The sequence below is a fragment of the Delphinapterus leucas genome, chromosome 1 (assembly GCF_059928025.1).
Source record: "Delphinapterus leucas isolate spDelLeu-1000000601 "Yukka" chromosome 1, BTC_Dleu_Yukka2, whole genome shotgun sequence".
NCBI lineage: Eukaryota > Metazoa > Chordata > Mammalia > Artiodactyla > Monodontidae > Delphinapterus > Delphinapterus leucas.
The window spans coordinates 177738136-177746743 of NC_143129.1; positions in this window are offsets into that span (position 1 = coordinate 177738136).

Consider the following 8608-nt stretch of genomic DNA (forward strand, 5'->3'; position numbering starts at 1 on the left):
GGCAAGCTCTTCAACCTCTCCATGGCTCCGTTTCTCCACGGAGAAGATGGCAGCTGTAGCCGTAGTACCTGTTCCACTGGGTTGGTGTGGAGATTACATGAGCTATGTGTAGGAGGGTTAGCACAGTGCCTGGCACCTAGTATTCGCTAGAAGAAAGCCTGGCAACTATTAGTAGTCTCCTCATTTTACAGGAAGAGTCTGTATGAGGGGACACAGTCCCCACCTCCAGAAACGCCCAGTCTGATTAGGGAGATGGGAAGCACACAAATGGCATAGACTTTTACTTGGTTACTTTTGATTTCGAAGATCTTCCTGGAATGATCCTTCTTACTGCCAACATACCTGATTGCAAGTGTTCTTGATCTGCAAAGTTCATTACACCCAAAAGCACTGAGGCAGAGTCTAGGTTTGCCACATGGATACAGAACCCAGCAAAACAGCACTTCAAGGATGCTCAATGATTTTGTTTCCATCACTCTCACCCCTCCCCATTAACCAGGACCTGAGCCATTTTGTTTATCTGTAATGTAATGCGGAGTGTATAAAACAGGTTCCTGAAGAGCATGTGGGGATATTCCCATTAGAGAAGGATGGATGGATGGGTGGGTGGATGGATGGGTGGGTGGATGGATGGATGGGTGGGTGGATGGATGGGTGGATGGATGGATGGGTGGGTGGATGGATGGGTGGGTGGGTGGATGGATGGGTGGGTGGATGGATGGGTGGGTGAGTGGATGGGTGGGTGGATGGATGGGTGGGTGGATGGATGGGTGGATGGATGGATGGGTGGGTGGATGGATGGATGGGTGGGTGGATGGATGGGTGGATGGATGGATGGGTGGGTGGATGGATGGGTGGGTGGATGGATGGGTGGGTGGGTGGATGGATGGGTGGGTGGATGGATGGATGGGTGGGTGGATGGATGGGTGGGTGGGTGGATGGATGGGTGGGTGAGTGGATGGGTGGGTGGATGGATGGGTGGGTGGGCGGATGGGTGGGTGGGCGGATGGGTGGGTGGGTGGATGGGTGGGTGGACAGATTGGAAAGAGAGAGGAAGGCAGGTTGGTGCATAAAGAGCTGTCTGCAAAGATGATGATGGTAACGGTGATGCCAATGGTGATGATGGTGATGGTGATGATGAGATGCTAGCAAACGCATCCATAGCCCTCACTGTGTGCCAAGCACTGCTCTAAGCCCCTTCCGTGGATTTACTTATCTAATCCTCACGACAATACTAGTTGACAGGTACTGATTAAGCCTGGAATCCCAAGTTCAAACGGACTACAGCCTGGGTGTGCAGGATGTGTCTTTTATGGGTTGTGGGCAGGGCAGGGGCCTGGGCAGGTCATGGTGTCTTAAAAAGAAATGTACTCAGAGCTGGAGGAAAGGAAGAGACAATAGCAGAGAGTGGGCAGAGAGGCTGAGAGGAGCACAAATATCCCCATTTTACAAGAAGAAACCGAGGCACCGACAAGTTAAAGACCCTCTCAAGATCCGTAGCTGGAAAGTGGTCACGCCAGGACTTGAGCCCAGGCCATCTGACCCTAGAGGGGCTTGTACTGTGGAGACCTCTACCTGGGAGGAAGAAGAGCGTGTCCTTTTTACCTTTTCTTCGTGCTCAGTTTTTATAAGCAAATATTTTTACCTTTGAAAAAAATAAAGTCTCTCTTGGAAGAAAAATAAGAAGAGTTTCCTGCTCCCAGTCTCCCTGCCCACCCTCTGCAATTTGCTCCCTTCCTCTAGTTTCTTCTGGTTCTGAGAACACTTAAGACACCAAGACCTGCCCAGACCCTTGCCCTGCCCACAACCCACAAAAGGTACCTCCTGCACACCCAGGCTGTGGTCTATTTGAACTTGGGATTCCAGGCATGATTCGTCAGGTCTGGGAGTAGGAGGGTTGGGGGAGCCAGATGACACCATGGCCCCTCTCCCTTCTGGCAGGTAGGACACAGCTGGGTTTACCTCCAAACACAGCGCTGTGCAGGGGCAGAGGCCTGGGGTTTGCTGGGTGACCATGAGACTCCAGCACAACTCCAGGACGTCCCTGGAACCACCCAGGGAAACTGTAGCAGGGAGGGGTTCTGGGGCTGGTGCTGCCATGCCTAGCGCCTCATTTTCCCCATTCTTCAACAATTTTTTTGAGCACCTACCATGCGCCAGGCATTATTCTGGCACTAGGGATACAACAGTGAAACCAAGTCCCTGCCCTCATGGGGCACACAGAGTAGCAAGAGGGACAGAGAATAAACTGGGAGGCTAGAGAGGGGGAGGTCAGGAGGTGATGAGGACAAACAGAGCAGGGTACGGGACAGAGAGGATAGGGGTGCTGCTTTGATCAGGGAAGGTATCCAAAGAAATGATACTGGGACAGAGATCTGAAAATGAGACCTTTGTGATCTCAAGGGCTCTTCCAACCTCTGGGTCATCTAGGATTCCATTCTCCCTGCTCCAGTCTCCGTGTCCACAAAGCAGGGCTGTTGATCGAGCTCAGAGTTTCCAAATGCCTTCAGGGGTCAGGCAGATAACATGTGTGAAGCTACCAAGTACAAGACAATAGGGACAAGTGGCAACTGTGGCAAAGGGAATAGAGCCTGCTTTGTCCAATGTATTGAAATTCAATGTTTCTTAAAAAGCAGAACACTACGGCTCAAGCAAAACTAACTCATTTGTAAGTCAGACCTGACCCTTGGGCCTTTAGTTAGAGACCCCAGCACTGACTGTTTATGAATTGCTGGGTAAGGAGGGTATAACCCTGGTTGGGGAAGTCATATGATGCCCACGGGGATAAGCTACCTAGGCCCAGGTGAGCCTTGACACCATCGGGGCATGGAACCTGCCTGTCTCGGGCCTTATGACCAGTCAGAGTGGGCTCTGAGCTGTTCGCATGATAGCTGACACCAGCTGTGGGCTCTTCCACTCTGGGGGAGCCCCCCCCCAACACACATACACAGAGTCTGTGCCTGAGCTTTCCTAGGACAACAGTGGAGGGAGGGAGGGAGGACCTGCAGAGCTTAGCTCCTAGACACCCTGCCTGTGGCCTTTCTCCACGCCCCACACCCCTGAGCACCACGGGGACAGTTCCCTCTCCTTTCCAGAATCCTCAGCTTCAAGCTGGAAGGGCCCCTGAAGACCATCAGACCAGCTCCTCCATTTTCCAGTTGGGTGAGCCAAGGCTCAGAGAAAAGCAATGACATCCCTGAGATGACATAGCAGTCACTGGATCCAAGGTTTTCCTTCCTCCCTTCATTTCTTGATTGAAAAAACATCTATTGGGCACTTTCTGTATATAGGTGCTGTTCTAGAAATCAGAGTTCTCACCACCTGTTGAGTCCTCTCAGTTTCTTATATGGACACACCCCTCTGGGACCTCCCAGGTCACCCCCAACACCCTTCTGTGCCCCTGATACCCAGAGCAGGATCCTGGACCCCCAGGTGGATGGAGGAAGGGCCCCGAGGGCTCTCGAAACCACTAGGTGGCATTTTGGGGGTGCTTTGAGAAGCCCCGGTTCTTTATGTCTCAGAGCAGAAAGAATTCAGCGAAAGGCAAAGTGATAGATAAAAAGTGATTTAATAGAATAGGACGCTTGTGAAGCTGACAAGCGAATGGGCAAGAGGGTGCCACGCCCCAAGAAGTTAGTGGGCTACAGTTTTATAATCAAAGGAAGAGTGGGGAGGAGGAAATAACCACCTTCTTCCTCATTCTTGAGCAGATGTCACGCTTCCATCACCAGCTCCTCCTCCAAGTTGGGCCAGGGAGTTTTCTTGTCCCTACGTGGTCAAGCCACGACTGTAAATGATTGATTTTTATGTGTGCAGAGAGCACGTCCTAGGGGTCATTAACTTATTGAGCTCACTGGGCAGGATGTGGGACTCATGCCACCATTGTTTTATTGTTTGGGGGCATGTCTCGTGCTTCTGTTGAATTGTTTCACTGTTAAGCAAGCTTGCTTGCTTTTGTGGCTAAGCAAACCTGTTTTCTTGAGTGATCATTAACTTACAGAGGTCTCCCATACTTTTTTCTTTACTTACAATCCCCTAGTGGGATTAACTATTTAATTTGTCCCTTTACTCTCTCCCTATTACTCTGACTCAGCCATTGTGAGAAGGCAGGATACCCACTAATTCCTGCAGGGCCAGAGCGCCTGGGGCTAGCGGCTCTAAAGGCAGGAAGTGGTGGGGGCCATGAGTCACCCAACTGGGTCCACACTGTCCCCTCAGAGCCCCGAAACCCCAGCCCAGGTCACCAGGGACCTTCAGGAATCACCAACTCCTTCCTCGGCTCTGGGACATCTATGGCTCCACGTGGCAAGGTCAACAAAGCTAATGACACCGCGTAGGGGGGCTGGACTGGGCAAGGTCTAAGCCTGCGGGGCTGTGGTCAGGTAAGATCAGCCCCATCTCCGCAGGTGGCCGACTCAGCTGCCTCCGCAGCACATCTTCTCCTTCCCCACCGCCAGCATCGAAAGTCACACCACCTGACCCGTCTGCTCTCCCTCCCAAATCTCTCTTGACCCCACCCCATCCTCTCTGTCCCCACCCTCATCCCCGTTGCTACCCTGGTCCCAGCCACCATCATCTCTCAGCAGAGACCTGAGCTGCCTCCTGGTCCCCCAGACCCCAGACTGACTGCATTCCACGCTGCAGGCAGCAGTGATCTGTTTGAAACCTACATCTGATGACATCATTCCCTGAGAAGCCTTCCACAGCTCCATATGGTCCCAGGATAAAGGAAGGTGGGCAAAGCCTACAGCTGGGGGCTGCTGTCTGGGGTTCCAGTCTGGGCTCTGCCATTTCTTAGATTTCAGAACCCTGGGCAAATGATTTACCTTCTCTGAGGCTCAGTCTCCTAATTCATAAAGCCTGGAATAATGTAGAAATTATTAAGGACATATGTAAAGTGCCTGGGGCAGAGTGGATCCTCAAAAAATAGAAATTTAGGAATTCCCTGGCAGTCCAGTGGTTAGGACTCGCTTGTCTCACTGCCAGGGTGCCGGGTTTGATCCCTGGTCGGGGAACTAAAAGCCCATAAGCCACGCGGTGCGGCCAAAAAACATTAGAAACGCAGCCTGGCATTCAAGGCTCCCAGACCAGGCCCCTGATGAGCCTCCTTCACTCAGTACCTGGCCCCTATCTTGATCATTTTCCTCTGGGCTGCACTCCTTCCCTTCCTGGGGGTTGCTCCCTGACCTGGGCTTTTCCATGAACCTCTGCCCATCAGCAGCCTTCCTGCTCTCCCTTCCCCATTTCCACGTCTCTTCCTCCAGCATCCACTCCACAGGAAGACTCAACGCTTCCACTTCTTTCATGGATTCATAGCCCACATTCTAACAAAAAGGATTTGAGACAGCTTACAAAATACATCCAGGATGTGATTGATCTTTTTAAGTGAGAAAATGAAGTCAAAGAGTGGGAAAGAAAGAAAAAGACAGGGAGAGACGTCCTATCTGGTTGGCAGACTTAGCTGTGAGTTTCCTGGTGGCCCAGGAAAAAAAGGAAATGTAATCAATTCTGTGAATCATGGTGCTCAGAAGTTAAAACTAAACCAGTTGAGGAATAGAAGCCTGGCTCTTCCCGGCCCTGAGAACTGCGAGAAATGCCCCCACCACTGGGTGTAGTTTAATAAATGGGGCAAGTGTGGAATATTAAACTAAGTGATTCACAACATCGCTATGGTTGGGTTTGGCTTGATTCACAGGTAGATTGGGGAAGGGACTGTCTATAGAAATATGTGCTTTGTATCCTTCCAACTCTCCTCCATGAGCATCCTTATTTTATCCAAACCTTTGATTAAATAGGGAGTGGCAGAGAATTTGGGGGTATCCTCTTTGATATTGGCTCTTCCTTGTGCTGAGAAAGCAGAGATTCAATACCTTTGAATGTCAGCCAACCTGGCAACCACCGACATCCCACTGTGAGAATAAACCTGGATTCAACACCTTCTACCGGCTTACCCAGAGCTGGAGAATCATTCCTGGAAAGGGGCTTGGGGACAGCAATGTGTTAGGGGGCGTCCCCTAATGCTGAACTCCACATCTAGGCAGGCCCTTCCAGAAAACATGGTCTGCGGGCCTCACAGGACACACAGAGACTGAGAGGTCCAGAGAAGGGGAGTGACTTGCCTCTAAAGACAAAGCCAGGTGGAGGCAATGTGGAGTAAACGAGAATCAGCCTCAGAGCTAGAAACTTGGATTCTCAAGTCGTCTGACACTCCATCTACATCTGACCTGTCCAACTGCTGTTCTCACCAGCTATGTTACTGACGAGACGTCATCAGCCAAGACTCCCGCTGGAGAAACCATTGTACGGAAGGGTTCAGCATCTTGCCAAAATAAATCACCCATTTATTCAACAAACATTTCTTGGGCATCTACCATGGGCCGGGCCAAGAATAGAAGAGAAAGATCAGATCCCAATTTGCCTTATAGGAAAGCATGGTTTATGGGGAACGTGGACGTGTGAACACGTTGTCACGAGGACGTTTTGTAAAAGCCACAATAAGGGGATGTGCTGAGGACCAGGGATGCATGCACGGAGGGAAGGGATTGTAAGAATGCAAGCCAGCGCTGACTGAGCACTTACAACGTGCCAACTAAGTGCTTTGCAGGCATCATCTTTTCTTCTTGCATCAAACCTAGGAGACAAGCGCTGTTGTTGCCTCTGCTTTGCAGAGAAGGAAGTCTAGTCTCAGGGAGTTTAAGCAACACGTCCAAGGTGTCCTGCTAATGAGGACAGAGGCAGAGCTGCAGCCCCATCCCTGGGACTCAGAGACTGTGTATTAATCACCATGTCCCACTGCCTCCAAGGAGGATGAAGCCAGGGTAGCTCTTGTGTTGTTATAGGCTGCAGGGGCCACTGGCCTCAGCCTCTCCTGTTACATCACATGCACCCCCAGCTTCTGCCCTGGGAGGGGCGAGGCTGTCCTGTGTCTGGCCTGCTGGTCCCAGAGCAGCCCCGATCCCAGACCCCCGCACAGAGGCCTGATGGCAGGAGGACCCAAGAGATACCAGTTCCCAGACACCTCACACCATTAAGGTCCTTTGGACACCGGCCACCCAACTCTGGCACCCCTTCAAACCCTCGAGCCTCCCAGGACAGAGACCCAGGCCATCCAGCCCCTGCTGGCCTTGGCCTGGCCTGAGTCCTGGGGTCAGGGGCTAGCCTGGGGGCAGGGGGGCCCTGATGACTGGGGTAGAGGAGTGGGGGTACATACGATCCTAGAAATTCAGGGAAATAGGAGGCTTTACAGAGAACCTGGAAGTTCAGGAGGCCACAGTTAAAACAGATTAAAGAGCAGACCCTTGGGACCAAGCAAGGTAGGGGCTCAAAGCCCACATGTTCACCTCCTTCCCCCTCCAGTAGGCCCTGCAGCCCTAGTACGGGGGCCTGGGACTCCTCAGGCCCTCTCAGAAAGCCACTGGTCTGATTTGTCCCAGGTGATACACCCGGAGAGGATCAGCAATTGATCCAAGGCCACACAACCCATTCTCTTTACCCCACGTCCAGGGAGGGAAGAAGGGGCGCTGTGGATACAGGGGCATCAGCAGCTGGGGAGGCAGTACCAGCGCCGCACAGAGCATGGGTCCAGCCCTGGCCCGCCATTCACTGGCCGCATGACCACGGGCAGCCACTTGACCCCTCTGGGGATGCTTTGGCCTCATCTGCAGACAGGGACTTGTTATGTACACACCTGGTCCAGGTGCTGGGTTTTACAACACACTCTCCTCGACATCTTCCAGGTGGTGGCTGTGCTTATCCCCACCCTGCAGAAGAAGAAACCAGTGACGTTTCTAAAGCACCCAGCACAGTGGACTTCCCTGGTGGTCCAGTGGGTGAAACTCCAAGCTCCCAATGCAGGGGGCCCGGGTTCGATCCCTGGTCAGGGAACTAGATCCCACATGCTGCAACCAAGAGTTCACATGCCGCAACTAAATATCCTGCGAGCCGCAACTAAAGATCCTGTGTGCTGCAACGAAGACTCGGTGCAGCCAAATAAATAAATAAATATTGAAAAATAAATAAATAAAGCACCCAGCACAGGCTGGGCTCCTGGGCCTATTAGGCTCCCTCCTGGTCCCTCATAGACCACCTCCTCCAGGAAGCCCTCCCAGATGGTTCTGGTTTCCAGAAGTGTTCTGTTCTCTAAGTAACCCCCACAGGCTCTGCCCTGGGAAACCACCTGCTTCAACCACATTCTCCTCGTCCCTCTGACAAGACGTCACATTTCAGAGGGACAGGGAATGGCCAGGCCTTTGGCTCTGGGGGATCAGGAAGCTGGCTTAAATGAAAATATCTAGACTCACAGTGGTACAAGTGTTCTCAGCCACCCATCCCATAGATCCCGTAGCCAGTCAGAAGCCCCCATGTTCCCCAGGCAGAGGTTCCAGCAATCCCTTAACAGAGCTCTTGGGCTGTCTGGCCTTTATCTCCTTGACCCTGGCACTGAACTGAGCATCCTCAGGGACCCCAGTGTCACCTGAGAGCAGAGCTTCGGCCTTCTCCCCACCCCAGCCTGGCCCAGCAGTTCAGTGAAGCCAGAGGGCCTCCAGAGAGGAGAGAGAATGGGAAAGGGAAGGAGAAAAACGGAAAGAAACAGTCTGAAAAACAGAGA